The 17,359-nt window shown below is 46.8% G+C and overlaps 1 protein-coding gene across 1 annotated transcript in view; it reads left to right on the top strand.

The window, feature by feature from the left end:
• The window catches only part of PRPF4 (pre-mRNA processing factor 4), a 682,089-nt gene that overhangs the window by 26,333 nt on the left and 638,397 nt on the right, over nucleotides 1-17,359 (top strand). The window lies entirely within an intron of this gene.

Raw genomic sequence — 17,359 nt, 5'->3', positions numbered from 1 at the left:
GGCTCTGGCACAGACCGTATAAGTCTGCCCAGCACTATCCCCGCCTCCCAACCACCAGCCCCGCCTCCCACCACCGGCTCTGCCACCCAATCTCAGCTAAGCTTCTGAGGATCCATTCCCTCGGAAAAGGATTCCTTTATGTTTATCCCATGCATGTTTGAATTCCGTTACCGTTTTCCTCTCCACCACTTCCCGTGGGAGAGCATTCCAAGCATCCACCACTCTCTCCGTGAAAAAATACTTCCTGACATTTTCCTTGAGTCTGCCCCCCTTCAATCTCATATCATGCCCTCTAGCTCTACCGCCTTCCCATCTCCGGAAAAGGTTTGTTTGTGGATTAATACCTTTCAGATATTTGAACGTTTGTATCATATCACCCCTGTTTCTCCTTTCCTCCAGGGTATACATGTTCAGGTCAGCAAGTCTTCTCATACGTCTTGTAACGCAAATCCCATACCATTCTCGTAGCTTTTCTTTGCACCGCTTCAATTCTTTTTACATCCTTAGCAAGATACGGCCTCCAGAACTGAACACAATACTCCAGGTGGGGCCTCACTAACAACTTATACAGGGGCATTAAAACCTCTTTTCTTCTGCTGGTCACTCCCCTCTCTATACAGCCTAGCAACCTTCTACTTACAGCCACCGCCTTGTCACATTGTTTCGTCGCCTTCAGATCCTATCACCCCAAGATCCCTCTCCCCGTCAGTACCTATCAGACTCTCATCACCTAACACATACGTCTCCCGTGGATTTCTACTCCCTAAGTGCATCACTTTGCATTTCTTCACATTGAATTTTAATTGCCAAACCTTAGACCATTCTTCTAGCTTCCGCAGATCCTTTTTCATGTTTTCCACTCCTTCCCGGGTGTCCACTCTGTTACAAATCTTAGTATCATCCGCAAAAAAGCTTAGCTGAAATTGGGTGGCGGAGCAGGTGGGGGGAAGAGGGGGTGGTGGTTGGGAGGCGAGGATAGGGGAGGGCAGACTTATACGGTCTGTACCACAGCCGGTGATGGGAGGCGGGACTGGTGGTTGGGAGGCGGGAAATACTGCTGGGCAGACTTATATGGTCTGTGCCCTGAAAAGGACAGGTACAAATTCAAGGTAAGGTATACACATGAGTTTGTCTTGGGCAGACTGGATGGACCATGCAGGTCTTTTTCTGCCGTCATCTACTATGTAACTATGTAAAAAGGCAAACTTTACCTTCTAACCCTTCAGCAATGTCACTCACAAATATATTGAACAGAATCAGTCCCAGCACCGATCCCTGAGGCACTCCACTACTCACCTTTTCCTCCTCCGAGCGAATTCCATTTACCACCACCCTCTGGCGTCTGTCCGTCAACCAGTTCCTAATCCAGTTCACCACTTCAGGTCTTATCTTCAGCCCGTCCAGTTTGTTCAAGAGCCTCCTGTGGGGAACCGTGTCAAAAGCTTTGCTGAAATCTAGGTAGATTACGTCTATAGCACATCCCTGATTTAATTCTCCAGTCACCCAGTCAAAGAATTCAATGAGATTCGTTTGGCACGATTTCCCTTTGGTAAAACCATGTTGTCTCGGATCTTGCAACTTATTGGCTTCCAGGAAATTCACTATCCTTTCCTTCAGCATCGCTTCCATTACTTTTCCAGTAATTGAAGTGAGGCTTACTGGCCTGTAGTTTCCAACTTCTTCCCTATCACCACTTTTGTGGACCATATCCGACGTTCTCCAATCCCACGGAACCTCTCCCGTTTCCAATGATTTTATTAAACAAATCTTTAAGAGGACCCGCCAGAACCTCTCTGAGCTCCTTTAATATCCTGGGGTGGATCCCGTCCGGTCCCAAGGCTTTGTCCACCTTTAGCTTTTCAAGTTGTTTATACACACTCTCTTCCGTGAACGGTGCTATATCTACTCCATTTTCATTTGTACTTTTGCCAGTCCATTGCGGTCCTTCTCCAGGATTTTGTTCTGTGAAAACAGAACAAAAGTATCTATTTAGCAAATTTGCTTTTTCTTCATCATTATCTACATAGCGGTTCGCAGTGTCTTTCAGTCTCACAATTCCCTAATTTGTCTTCCTCCTTTCACTAATATACCTGAAGAAATTTTTGTCACCCCTCCTTACATTTCTAGCCATGTTTTCTTCCGCTTGCGCTTTCGCTAGACGTATCTCTCTCTTGGCTTCTTTCAGTTTCCTCCGGTATTCCTCTCCGTGTTCGGCTTCTTGAGTTTTTGTGTATTTCAGGAACACCAACTCTTTAGCCTTTATTTTCTCGGCCACTTGCTTGGAGAACCATATCGGTTTCCTTTTTCTCTTGCTTTTATTTACTCTCCTTACATAAATGCTTGTGGCTCTATTTATAGCTTCTTTCAGCCTGGACCACTGTCCTTCCACTTCTTGTTCGTTCTCCCAGCCCATCAGCTCCTTCCTCAGGTATTCCCCCATTTTACTAAAATCAGCATGCTTGAAATCTAAGACTTTGAGTTTTGAGTGGCCACCCTCCACTTCAGCCGTCATATCGAACCAAACCGTTTGATGGTCACTGGCCCAGGTGGGCACCCACTCGGACATTTGATACACTATCCCTATACAGGTGAGTAGTATTAAGTGGGTCAAATTAGGTCCGAGTTGTCTCGATGGAAGGTGTTGTGGCTGTCTTGGTGGGGGAGGATGGCAGTGATTAAGATGAACATTCTACCAAGGCTATTATTTTTGTTTCAGGCTTTACCGGTTGAACTTGCTAGTGGGACAATTAAACAGTTACAGAGATTGGCAACACAATTTATTTGGAATGGGAAACACTCTAGGTTAGGGAGTCAGATTCTGTGGGCAGCCCAGGTGAGGATGCTTATGGACTGGGAGAGTGAGATTATGAAACCAGGAAGCCAGGTGGAAAAGTCTTATAGTAGGGGGAGGGAATTGCATTCGTACTTGTGGACTATGGAGGGAGGGGGGGGGGGGTTATCTGAGTGGTTGCATAATCCATGTGTGAAGCATTTGTTAGGGATGTGGAGGATAGTTAGGAAGAGATGGGGTCAGTTGGGTGAGGTTTCTATGCTGGCATCCCTGCGGTGGGAACCGAAATTTAGGGCGGGGAAGGAAAATGCTAGATTTGGACAATGGGAGAGGAAGGGGTTGCTACATTTCCGTGATGTGATGCAGGGGGGTAAAATGCTGGGTTTTGAGATGTTGTGTTCCAGATATGGTCTGGCAGAGGGGGATAGGTTTGCTTATTTGCAGGTTTAGCACTTTGGGGGGGGGGGGGGGGAATGGGCTGGAGGGAGATCAATCCCCAAGAGAGGGAGTGCTTAGAAAATTTGTGGTTAATTTTGAGAAGAGTTCCCAGGCTTATATCTGTCCTATATAAATTGTTTCGGGGTAGTGATCCCAGACCGTTTGGGTTTCAGGGGGCATGAGAAGCAGATTTGGATTGTAAATTTACTGAGCAAGAATGGGAGAGGATTTGTCAAGAGGTATATAGAGCATCGGTATGTGTTCTGGTTCAGGAAAATGCTTATAAAGTTCTCACTAGATGGTATTATATGCCCGAAAGGTTGAGGAGAATGTATCCAGGTGCGTCTTGATAGATGTTGGCGCTGTGGGACGCAAACGAGATCTTTTCTTCACATCTGGTGGACATGTTCCAGGGTGGTGGATTTTTGGCAGGGGGTGGAGAAAGGGTTGGTCAAATTGACGAATACATCCCTGGTGTGTGGGCCTCGAGAATGTCTCTTGGGCTTGCACAATGAGAGGGACTCTTGGGAAGTTAGCAAGTGGCTTCGCGGCGGCTAAATGTCTTATAGCCCAAAGGTGGAAATCTCCGGATTCTCCTACCCTGGAGGAGTGGAAGGAGAAGTTGGGTCAATTAATACATATGGAGTACCTTACAGCCTATAGATGGGAGGGGCCCTTGAGTTGTAAAGGGGGGGTGGGTTCGTTTAAAAGCTGAGACTTGGTGAGATCACGTGGCGCCATGACCAGGAGTGGACGCTAGCTGAATCGCTCCTGCCTCCACCTCAAGAATCTTACAAAACTGCTGCTACAAAAAGGGATTTCTACCCGTCCTTTTAAAGAGGGAAGATAAACGAATCGGTAGCGGACTGATTAATCGTATAATAAAGCGATTATGGCGACTAAAACCACCAGAAAGGAGAAGGAAAAAAGCCGGCCAGCAGATGACAAAATGGCGCCGCCGGCGAGCCCGGGAACTTCAGCGGTGGAATCCGCCTGGGCTGCCGAGATTGTGAGGGAAGTCACACAGGCGCTAGAAGCAATTTTGGACAAAAAACTTAATTTGCTGGACACTAAGCTGGAATCGCTGAACAACAATGTAGCTCAAATTCAATTAGATATGATGCAATACCAGCAACAGGCCAGTGACACGGAAGATCGAGTCCATACCTTAGAAACGGAGCTACAACAGCTGAAAAAAACACTGGCCTCTTATGATGATAAACTGGAAGACCTAGAAAATAGGTCCAGACGAAACAATCTTCGTATAGTAGGGCTGGCCGAAGGACAAGGAGACCGAGACCTGGGCAGATACTTAGAAACGTGGTTGACAGAGGAATTGGATCTACCGAAGACATTAGGGCCGCTCAGAATTGAAAGAGCACATCGTCTAGGACTGAAGCAGGCGACGGATGGAAGACCACGAGTAGTTATATGCAAAATTCTCATTCACTCACAAAAACGCAATTTTGCAAGCCTTGAGAAATGGAAAAGAGCTACACAGTGGAAATCGCAAAGTATTGTGCTTCCAAGATTATTCATCAGCGGTGGCAGCACAGAGGAAAAAATTCTCGCCAGTGTGCTCAGAACTTGTCACCAGGAAAATTAAATTTGCGCTGCTTTACCCTGCGAAATTGAGAATAATACATCAATCGGGCACGAAGGTGTTCACTACTGCGGAGGAAGCTAGGCTTTTTGTACAACAGCTGGATGAGAGACCGTAATATCGGAGAAAAACGTGGCTGCAATGAATAGTGGACAATAACATGATACACCCGCAATTAGCCCTACGTGAAAAAGCGCAACGGAGAATCTTACGTTCGATTAACAACGAAGGCTGGCGCTGAGAGCCTTTCTATGATTGCTGTGCACAACAAGCGATATCATAGCGGTTATGATAGGAATGGAACTAATAATTGTGGCTCAAAGAGCAGCACAACGATATTAAAGTGGATAACTTGCATGGCGAACTGACTAGAGATAATTTCACTACAAGATGAACTGAAAAAATAGATAAAATGAACAACAAGGAAACTGGAAAGAACAGGCCATCGGGTGTTGAGATGGCTCATATATTGGTGAAGAAATGTGGAGTGAACGTGATGAACAATTATGCCACAAGATGTGATAGACACTGATGGTAACCGGGATAAGGCCTGGTATGTCAGCTGTTAAGGAAGACCGACCACTTGAACATCATGACTAAATGTATTGCTGTCCATTTTGCTAATAGTTCCCAGGCTCATAGGGGCAGCTACAAATAATTGCTTGCACCTGGATAAAAACATGTTGGAAGACAATAATATAGGCCATCTCGAGGATTAAGAGACTTTCTAAGGTTGAAGTTATTTTCCTAGGCTGGCAAATGTTGGGGAATGTAAGTATAAGGGTTATGTTTATTAGGGGTTTGATTATTTAGGAAATGTACATGCACAAAATAAATGTTTGAGATAGAGTCAATTAAAACAAGTTTTGATAGAAAGGTTTGATAGAAATGATAAGAGGGGAGGCGCCGTAAGTGATCTGACTCCTATGGGAGTGAGGGGGATACTGGGGGGGAAGATGGGAGGGCTATGGGATTGGGTAGATAGGGAACAGCAATATATGGGGGGAAAGATGAGGCTTACCCATTATAAAATGCGAAGTCAAACACACAAGGTAAAGAGAGACTGGCATGTCAGAAAGAGTGGCTGGAGGCTGGGCTGGCTACTCTCAAATATTATAGATAACCAGATACTTGAAGGGCGATTACAGAAGCATAGCAGATTCAAGTAGTATCCTGGAATGTAGGGGGCATACATTCCCCAATTAAAAGATCAAAAATACTGCAACATCTTAAACGTATAAAAGCAGATATTGTATTGCTTCAGGAAACACACTTATCAGCAGTAGAACATGCTAAGTTGGCTAAGTGGTGGGTAGCTGATTGTGTGGCAGCTGCGGCAGATGGCCGGAGGGGAGAAGTGGCAATACTCTTTCGTAAAGGGCTAACAGTCAAGGTGCACAAAGTAATATCAGATCCAGGGGGTAGAAGCATACTATGTAGTGTGACAATCAATAGACAAACCATAACACTGGGCAGCATATACGCTCCTAATGTACTAGACTTAACATTTTACAAGAAATTACTTAAACAAATTACACAACTAGATAATAGGCCCCTATTGTTGGGAGGTGATTTCAATATGACCTGGGATCCAATTCTAGATAGATCGCACCCTCCAAAGGAGCTCAGACGGGTAGATACTAGGGGTCTACCGGACTTATGTACAACGCTTGATTTAACAGATGTCTGGCGAACCTTGCACCCGTTAGACAAAGAATATACACATCAATCTAGAGCACATGGGTCATCGTCTCGAATTGATTATTTGCTCGCATCCCGTAATTTGCTAACAGACATTACTGAGGCACATATAGATCCCTGCATTATATCGGACCACTCGATAGTACATATGAAATGGAAAGGAGGGGGGGATGAGGACTTGCTGAAAAGTTGGACATTTCCGGCATATTTAATAAAAGATGCAAGATTTGGGGAATATCTACAAAAGTAAGTGGGCTGAATATAAACATTTCAATGAGGGTTCGGTAGCCAAAACCACTAGCTTTTGGGAGGCGGCGAAAACCGTATTGAGAGGCAAAATAATAAGCTATGTAACGCACTATAAAAGAGCCAGAGACAGAGAAATAATGAAGCTTGAAAAGCAACTAGGTATGTTGAATAGACAATACGGCCAGACACCTAGTACTAAAATTAGGCAAGAGGTGATAGGTATACAAACGGCCCTAAACTCATTAATACATGAGAGGGAAGTGAAATCCTAGGCCTACTATCGCTTTCAACTTTACAAACATGGGAATAAAGGAGGCAAATACTTAGCCCGTCTTATAGCACCTAAATTTGCTTCCAGAAACATAACAACTATTAAAAATGGGAAAGGGGATTTCATACACTCTAATCAAGAGATTCGCCTAGCTTTTCAAACATATTACCAAGAACTATACAAAGTGTCAGAGCAAGAAGGACTTTCTGGGGCACTATACTTGGAGGGTAGTCAACTCCCGAAGCTGCAAAATGGGGACGGAATACGCCTCAATGCTAGCATCAGTGAGGAGGAAGTAAGATGGGCTATAACTCAAAGTAAAACAGGTAAAGCACCAGGCCCAGACGGCTACAAGGTGGAATTCTATAAGCTAATGGGGGATTCGGTTACCCCTACTTTGGCCCAGGTGTTTAATGAGTGGATAGCAAAAGGTCAACTCCCAGAACATTTAAACCTAGCGAGGATAGTGGTGTTCCCTAAGCCCAAGAGAGATGAACAGTTGGTTACCTCCTATAGGACTATTTCTTTGCTTAATCTGGAGGCAAAATTGTTTGCCAAAATATTGACAAACAGGCTAGGAAGGATACTGCCTCACCTTATACATCCAGTGCAAGTAGGATTTGTACAAGAGAGATCAGTTACAAAAAATCTGAGGAATATTCTGGCATCCTTGGAAGGATTGGGCCTCTCCAATGAGCAGGCGTTAATGATAAGCTTTGACGCAGAAAAAGCGTTTGATAGAGTGGAGTGGCCCTTTCTGTACTCGGTGCTAGAGAAATATGGATTCCAAGGTAACTTTGTGCAGGCGATTAAAGCTCTGTATCACATGCCAAGAGCACAGGTGATGGTAAATGGCAATGTTTCGGGTGAAATTCAGATTAGTAGGGGAACTAGACAGGGATGTCCACTGTCACCTCTGCTTTTTGCTCTTCAATTAGATCCTTTAATTAGAGACATATATGGTTGTGCAGCGATATCGGGGGTACAACTTAAGCAGCAAGAATTCAAGCTGGCTGCTTTTGCTGATGATTTGCTAATGATAATCACGAAACCGAAAACAACTTTGACGAATCTCTTAGAAATCTTCCAAGAATATGGAGATTATTCGGGATTCAAACTAAATTTAGAAAAGTCTGAAGCTCTTGCGCTCAACGTAGATACAAAGAAACTATGGCCAGAAGGATTCCCCTTGAGACAGTCTCACACCTCCTTTATATATTTGGACATTTTGCTGCCGGCTAGACCAAAAGAATTATATAAATTAAATGTAGCAAAATTACTGGACCAGACAAAACAACAGTTAGATTCTTGGGATACTTTGACGTTATCGCTGTTGGGTAGGATAAATCTTATTAAAATGGTGGTACTGCCGAGATGGCTATACGTCTTGCAGATTTTGCCCATAGTGATGATGCAGAAAGATATAAAGTGTTTCTATCGATTAATATTTAGGTTCTGTTGGGATAGAAAACGAGCTAAAATGCAGCAAAAGTATATGCTGGGAGGTTGGAGACAGGGGGGACTGGGAATTCCCAATCTATATAAATAAAACCCACCTCAAACATTCTGAAGCTCACTCCGTGGCAGTAAAGCACTAAAGCACTGAACTCCTGCACTCTTGGTAGGACTCTTGGTAGGCTAGGGTATCAGGAACACTCACCCTCACTCATAGGTCCGCCCTCAGCCAAGCCCCATCTCTCTATATAAAACGCACCACCAACGTTCTGAAGCCTCACTTTTCCAACGTTCTAAATGTGAGGCGCCAGAGATCAATTTTTCATCCATGACTGTCTGCCTTGCCCACACGTCAAACGTGATGACCTCATGGGCGGAGCAATGACACTCACAGACCGTGCAGCACGTCTGATTGGCTGAGTTGGGTGAAGCCAAGGATGACGTCGCCAGCACAGCTGCTCCACAAAAAAACAAGGAAAGGGGGAGGAGCGTGTTTCCCTACTCCTCCCCCTGCCTAGGAATTCATGCAACTCAGCACCCCCCCTTCCGATACAAACACTAAACAAAACTCCCCCCCCCCCAATGCATCGGCACCTTTTTTTGCCCACCCCGCCCCGCCCCCCCCCCCCCCCGCGACACTCCGGCCGAGTCCTGCACTTAGTTTTTTTTTTAACACTCACAACGCGCGAACGATGCAGCCGGCAGCGATTGAAAGAGGCTGTCTGGGCTGGCAGGCGTCTGCGTCGGAGCTTCCCTCACCCTCTGCGAGTCCCGTGAAACAGGAAGTTGTAACAACGAAGGTGGGACTCGCAGAGGGTGAGGGAAGCTCCGACGCAGACGCCAGCCCAGACAGCCTCTTTCAATCGCTGCCGGCTGCATCGTTCGCACGTTCTGAGTCTAAAAAAAAAAAAAAACTAAGTGCAGGACTCGCCTGGAGTGTCGAGGGAGGGGGGGAGGATTGGGGAGAGAAAGAGGGAAACCAACAGAGGGAAGGATTGGGGAGAGAGGGAAACCAACAGCAGGAAGGATTGGGGAGAGAGAGAAAGAGGGAAACCAACAGAGGGAAGGATTGGGGAGAGAGGGAAAGAGGGAAACCAACAGAGGGAAGGATTGGGGAGAGAGGGAAACCAACAGAGGGAAGGATTGGGGAGAGAGGGAAAGAGGGAAACCAACAGAGGGAAGGATTGGGGAGAGAGGGAAACCAACAGAGGGAAGGATTGGGGAAAGAGGGAACCCAACAGAGGGAAGGATTGGGGAGAGAGGGAAAGAGGGAAACCAACAGAGGGAAGGATTGGGAAGAGAGAGGGAAACCAACAGAGGGAAGGATGGGGAGAGAGAGGGAAAAACAGATGGAAGGATTGGGGAGAGAGGGGATAAACAGATGGAAGGATGGGGAGAGAGGGGAAAAACAGATGGAAGGATGGGGAGAGAGAGGGAAAACACAGATGGAAGGATTGGGGAGAGAGGGAAAAACATGGAAGGATGGGGAGAGAGAGGGAAAACAGATGGAAGGATGGGGAGAGAGAGGGGGAAAAACAGATGGAAGGATGGGGAGAGAGAGGGAAAACGGAAGGATGGGGAGAGAAAGAGGGAAGACGCTGGATGGAAGAATGCAGAAAGAAATAGGGGAGACACTGGAAGGATGGAGAGAGAAAGCAGAGCTGCTGGAAGGAAAAGGGGAATAGAGAAAGACTGGAGAATAAGAGGAAGGGGCATGGGGAGAACAAGGGTGAGGAAAAGATGAAAAGCCACAGGTAGATGAAGGAAATTAAAGAATGGATAGTAAAAATGAATTAAATCTGGGCAGAGAGAGAGCCTGAAAATATTGAAGAAAGCAAAGAAAAACGAGACAAAAATGACAAATGGCACAGAAGACTTAAGCGAAAACAAAGGAAAGCAGAATCACAGACTGGGACCAATATGCAAAGAAAAACAGTCACCAGACAACAAAGGTAGAAAAAAATCATTTTATTTTCATTTTAGTGTTTGTAATATGTCCAATTTGAGAATTTACATTGGCTGTCTTATTTTGCACTGGGTATACTGGAGCTGTAAGAGCTTACAGAGATTATTTATCATGAAAAAAAAACACGTTATTTTTTTCTCCTATAGTACTATAATATCTCTCTATATAAAACGCACCTCCAACGTTCTAATGAAGCCTCTGTTAGCCAACATTCTAAGTGAAGGGGGTGAGATCGCATTGTGTCTGCCCCGCCCACGCGTCAAACGTGATGACGTCGAGGGCGGAGCAATAACACTCAACCAATCGCATCGCTCGGCAGCGAAGCGTCAGGGAAGGAGGCGGTGCTCTCGACGTCTAGCCTTCCCTTCGCTGTGTTCCGCCTTCTTCTGACGTCAAGGATGACGTCAAAAGAGGGCGGAACACAGCGAAGGGAAACCTAGACGTCGGGAGCACCGCCTCCTTCCCTGACGCTTCGCTGCCGGAACCGCCACGGACGTAAATTTAAAAACAAGAAAAAAAAAAAAGAAACCATGTTGGGGGGAGAGAAGAGGGTGGCCACTAAAGTACAACAATGGCAGCGGGAGGGCAGGGGAGAAACGACAGCATGGATGCGAAGGGGGGGGGGGGGGGGGAGAAGAGGGCCGGCCAGGCTGGGACATGGGAGAGAGAGTAGCATGGATGCAAGGGGGGGTCATGGAAGGGAGAGAGGGGACTTGCTCGAAAAGGATGAATGCAGGCGGCAGGGGACAGAGGAGCATGGATGGCCATGGATTGGGAGGGGAGGGCTCAGGGAGAGAGGGGAATTGCTGGAAAGGGATGGAGGAGGCAGGGGACAGAGGAGCATGGATGGCCATGGATTGGGAGGGGAGGGCTCAGGGAGAGAGGGGAATTGCTGGAAAGGGATGGAGGAGGCAGGGGACAGAGGAGCATGGATGGGCATGGATTGGGAGGGCAGGGCTCAGGGAGAGAGGGCAATTGCTGGAAAGGGATAAATGCAGGGGACAGATGGGCATGGATGGATATGGATTGCAGGGCAGGCCTCAAGGAGAGAGGGGAATTGCTGGATAGGGATGAATGGAGGGGCCAGGTGACAAAGCATGGATGGGCATGGATTGGAAGGGCAGGACTCAGGCAGAGAGGGGAATTGCTGGATAGGGATGAATGGAGGGCACAGATGGGCATGGATGCATATGGATTGCAGGGCAGGCCTCAGGCAGAGAGGGGAATTGCTGGATAGGGATGAATGGAGGGGCCAGGTGACAGAGGAGCATGGATTGGAAGGGCAGGACTCAGGAACAGGGGAATTGCTGGATAGGGATGAATGGAGGGCACAGATGGGCATGGATGCATATAGATTGCAGGGCAGGCCTCAGGCAGAGAGGGGAATTGCTGGATAGGGATGAATGGAGGGGCCAGGTGACAGAGGAGCATGGATTGGAAGGGCAGGACTCAGGAAGAGGGGAATTGCTGGATAGGGATGAATGGAGGGCACAGATGGGCATGGATGGATATGGATTGCAGGGCAGGCCTCAGGCAGAGAGGGGAATTGCTGGATAGGGATGAATGGAGGGGCCAGGTGACAGAGGAGCATGGATTGGAAGGGCAGGACTAAGGAAGAGGGGAATTGCTGGATAGGGATGAATGGAGGGCACAGATGGGCATGGATGGATATGGATTGCAGGGAAGGCCTCAGGCAGAAAGGGGAATTGCTGGATAGGGATGAATGGAGGAGCCAGGTGACAGAGGAGCATGGATTGGAAGGGCAGGACTCAGGGAGAGGGGAATTGCTGGATAGGGATGAATGGAGGGGACAGATGGGCATGGATGGATATGGATTGCAGGGCAGGCCTCAGGGACAGATGGGAATTGCTGGATAGGGATGGAGGGGGCAGGTGACAGAGGAACATGGATGGGCATGGATTGCGAGGGCAGGGCTCAGGGAGAGAGGGGAATTGCTGGAAAAGGATGAATGGAGGGGGCAGGGCTAGGGTTGCCATATGGCTCCAGAAAAAGGAGGACGGATTGAGCCAGCCGGGTTTTACTTCCATTGCTTTCAATGGAAGTAATTGAGCCAGCCGGGTTTTACTTCCATTGCTTACAATGGAAAGCAATGGAAGTAAAACCCTGCTAGCTCAATGTGTCCTCCCTTTTTCTGGAGCCATATGGTAACCCTAGGCAGGGCACAGATGGGCATGGATTGGGAGGGCAGGGCTCACACTCTCTCTCTCATATACAATGTCTTTCTGACTCTCACTCTCACACACTCTAACTCACACTGTATCACATTCACTCTCTATGTGCCACACACTCACTCACACACTCGCTTGGTCTCATACACTCACTCTCACAGAGAATCTGTGTCTCACACACACTCTCTCTCTCGCCCACACATACACACTCTCTCTCACACTGTGTCTCACATACACACTTGCACACACTCTCATTCTCACACACACACTCTGTCACAAACACACTCACACTTTCACTCTGACAAACAGTCACTCTCACATACACTCTTCCAAACATACACACTCCGAGGAAAACCTTGCTAGCGCCCGTTTCATTTGTGTCAGAAACGGGCCTTTTTTACTAGTATTAGATATTACAATATGGCATGCCTATTAAGACTGGTGAGGGACAGGATCTTTCATACCAATGAACACACATCTCTTGAGATAGAGGACGCGCTATTTAATCCTTACCAAGTACTTACACTGATGCATGTACAGAGCAAGGAGATCCCTAATAGATTCCAACATAATGTTCTGCTCAAATCGTTAAGAGCAGCGTGGACATTTATAGGGACATTACTGGGAGGAGACCCGAGAACGACGGAATATATAAGTCTTAGAGGTAACCCGGCATTTATACCCGGAATGGAGAAGAAAACCTTTGCTAATTGGGAACAACTAGGTGTAATTACTTTGGCAGACGCCCTGAGTGCGAATGGGGATATTAAGCCGCTGTCGCAGTTGCTCACACAAGGAGAAATGGGATGGAGGGATAAATTTGCGTATTGCCAACTTAAACATTACATACAAATGTTAAACATGGAAAAACTTAAATTTAAACTAGGTAACAAAATTAAAGCTTTCTTTGATTAGATTACAGAAAATGCTCCATCCATATCACAAATCCATCAGAAGCTGTGGAGTTTGGCTCCTGGGAAAGAGTTGACCCAACTACGACAGAAATGGGAAAAAGATGTGGGTAGAGAACTAACCTCTTGGGATATTGTTGCGCAAATCAAAGAAATACCACACCTGATAGGGGGATCTACTTATAGAGAATGTGCGTATAGAATGATACATAGGGCATACTTTACCCAAGTTCAATTATACAAATCAGGGGGTATTGAGACAGCATTTTGTTTGAAATGTAATAAATATGAGAACTCCATTTACCATGCGTTATGGGGTTGTAAACTAATACAACGATATTGGAGGCAAATCACCACTTATATCTCAGGTGTATTATCTAGCAGAATAGTTATGAACCCACTGCAACTTATATTAGATGTGAAAGAGTCACAATTGAGATTGAATGCTGACAGAACACTGCTGTGTAGGAAATTATGTCTGACAGCGAAAAAATGCATTATGCAACACTGGACTACGACCAATCCGCCGACATTTTGGCATTGGCGTAACCAGGTGCATCAACTGTTGGTTTGGGAGGCGAAAGAGGCTAAAGGATACTGTAAAAGGAAAGCCCGATTTCTTAAAATATGGGGATGCTATTTGGATAAGATGATGCAGAAAGGCCGAAGTCTTATTCTTAATACCTTATGAGGAGATAGTGTATAATAATGGATAACGCATAATAATGGAAATGTTACATGTGTGTTATGGGTAAATTGGAGAATAGGGATGGGAGGTAGGGAGGGTAGAGCTAGGGGGATAGGGTTTAAAAAAGGGGGGAGGGAAGAACTCATAGGAAACTGATGGAATAATTAAGGGTACATAACAATTAGAAGATATTAATTGCTGTCTTTGTCTTATAGCAAAATACTTGAGGTTGTACACTGTTGTATATACCTTATATCGGTATTGTTTATTGTATTATGTTGAAAATTTCATAATAAAAATTGTTGAAACATAAAAGCTGAGACTTTAGGTGTTTATGGGGGGGGGGGAAGGGGGTATGATGTGGAGTGGGGAGTAGGGATGGATGGGGGGTCTGGGGGTAGGGGGGATGGTTGGGGTACTTGGGGTGTTTTGCTTGGGGGGGGGGGGGGGTGTAAAAAGAGAAGTACAAATATATTCACTTTTATGCAGACTTTTGGCTGGCAGCTTGGGGTGGTGGTTGTAGTTATAGTGTAGGTAAACTTTACTTCAATGTTTGAGCCCCAGAGCTGCCATTATATTGATTCCTAGATTCAGATAGTCCCCGGGTGTGGGGCTTTGGTTTCAGCTTTTTGGGTATTCGGATGGGGTTTGTTACTAAGAGGGGGGTTGAGGGGGGGGGGAGGGGGTGTTGGGGGGGGAAGTGCTGGGCTTGGGGGGGGGGGTAATAGTTGAGTAGACGGGGGAGGGTTCGATTATATATATGTGGTTATTATTATGTGCAGAATGTTTGTACTAGTGATTGGGTTAAAGTTGGCTCCTGCGTGGGCTGTTACAAACAGTTTGGACATACAGTGTTATGGTATGTCATCAAGTTGTGACTAATCAATAAAAATTAAAAGTTAAAAAAATAATAATAATTGGACTCAATTATTAGTGCTAATTGGTGTGTAGAGAATGCCACAGGAACCCACGGTAACCGTGGGGATGAGGACAGGGACAGATCCCACAGGGCGGAGATGGGGACAAACTTTGTCCCCGTGTTATTTTCTACTTTGAAACCTGTTAATGAACTGGAATGTTATTTATGTTTGAGTGATGCAGACGACGATATTTTGATTTTTTTGGAAAAAAAGCAAACATGCTGACCACAACTAGCAAAATTTGCATGGGGAATCCTGTACATTCCTGCTACCAGCACATCTTCTATTGCAAGAAGGACTGTGGAAGACAGGAGAGCTAGACTGAATCCAGAGATTGTTGATGATTTATTCATCCCCAGATTAAAAACTCATAACAGTGCTCAGCACAATCTTCCCGCACTTGTTTGACAGGTCTGGGCTGTCAAAAGCCCAGACCTATCAAACACAGGGGCTAGAGGTCCATGGGACCACCAGACCCCAACTACCACTGCCCCGAGCAAGGCAAAATGGGGCGGGAGGTCCGGTGGACCTCTGGTCCCCTCCCCCCTTCCCAGGTTCAAGGAGGGCTGGAGATATGGTGGTTCTCCAGACCCCCCCAACTCCCCTCAGCATTTCCAAAAGGTCTCTGGTGGCCCAGTGGGTGACTAACCCCCCCCCCCCAGCGACAGGGGGGCTGGAATCCCCCCAACACCGCCCCAATACAGAGAAACTCCCTTATATGGTGTGAAGCCCCACCCAGCGCATTCCAGGATACACTGGGCACCGCCATTTTGCAGGTGTCATCGTCGAAGGAAGAGGAGGGAGGCAGGCTACCTCCCCCCTCCAACTCAAGGTGGGGGGTGGGGGAATTGACACTGGACCACCAGGGACCCCTTGTTAATGCTAGGGGGTTGGGGGCTGGAGACCCACCAGATCTCCAGTCCTCCCTGAACTGTGTTGGGGGGACTGGAGGTCCAGCAGACCTCCAGCCCCCCTGTCGCTGGACAGGGCTCACCATTCCTCCCCAATGGTCTGCAAACCCTAACGCCAGCTCGGAGCTGGCGTACGGTTTGCCGCAGCCAGCAGGGCCGATCTTAGGCAGAGGCGACCAAGGCGGCCGCGCTTAAGGGGGCCCCGTGCGGCGCGCCTCAACTCTGCCTCTCTGACCCCTACTCGCCGAGTTGCTCGGACCGTCCACATCATCATGATCCTCCTGCACTCGCTCCGGACCGCATCCCGCCACCGGTGCCCCCCCCCCCCCCGCTGCTGAGCCCACCGTCAGCTCCCGCCTCCCAGTCCCAGGACGACGACTGTTGTAGCGACGGCCCGGCCCCAACAGACAGTTGCAGCAGGCACGAGGGCTCACCCCTGCTTTTCCCTTCCGCCTTCCCGCTCAATGTCCCACCTCCTTCTGATGAGGTATTTCCTGTTTCCGCGAGGGTGGGCGGGAGTCATTGAGTGGGAAGGGAAAATGAGCTGGAGCGTGGTCAGAGCCGGAGGTGAGCCATCGTGGGTGCAGTGTGACGAGCGCGACTTAAAAAATAAACATGATTTATGCTTGTTGTGACGGCAACTTCATCAGGTAGAACAAACGATTAGCCTTTCTGTAACAGAACTATGCTGCCGTGCTTTTCCCAGTAAGCCATTTTAATTTTCAGGTTAATATATAATCAGTTGTAAGGAAAAATCTATTACAGAAGATCAAAGCTTGTGCATGATGGTTTTTTTTTTAGCTTAATGTGACAAGTGCTCCATTTCTTGGAGTCTAGAAAAGGTTATATGCAATTTTATCTGTGTTTTGATGCTTCACAGTCTTCTGTGTGATGGCATACAGTTTGCTTTTATATGTTACTGTAAATTTCTTCTTGAGGCACTTAGTAGAGATAGAGCATTAGAGAGCAAATAGAAGGTTGCAAAGAAATTGACTATTACACAGGTGGTCGCACAATAACAACCTAGTTACCCATAAATAATTTACTAGGGATTCCCCTGTCACTTCATCAGTCACACTTAAAATAACTCAACTTTCCTTGTTGGGGTAATGTATCCAAATGGATTTGTTTTGTACGTACCAAGATAGGAATGAACCTTAATCATAAGCCCCAGCTTAGGTTGGATTTGATCTCAGTCTCCGATATATACCACTAGTGCTCATCTCTCCACCTTCATTGTGCCAAAGATAAGAAAGTCAAGTCAAG

This window comes from Microcaecilia unicolor, chromosome 6 (genome assembly GCF_901765095.1).
Source record: "Microcaecilia unicolor chromosome 6, aMicUni1.1, whole genome shotgun sequence".
Classification (NCBI taxonomy): Eukaryota; Metazoa; Chordata; class Amphibia; order Gymnophiona; family Siphonopidae; genus Microcaecilia; species Microcaecilia unicolor.
Note: the sequence above shows the minus strand (reverse complement) of the source record. Positions and strands in the feature narration are given on the sequence as shown.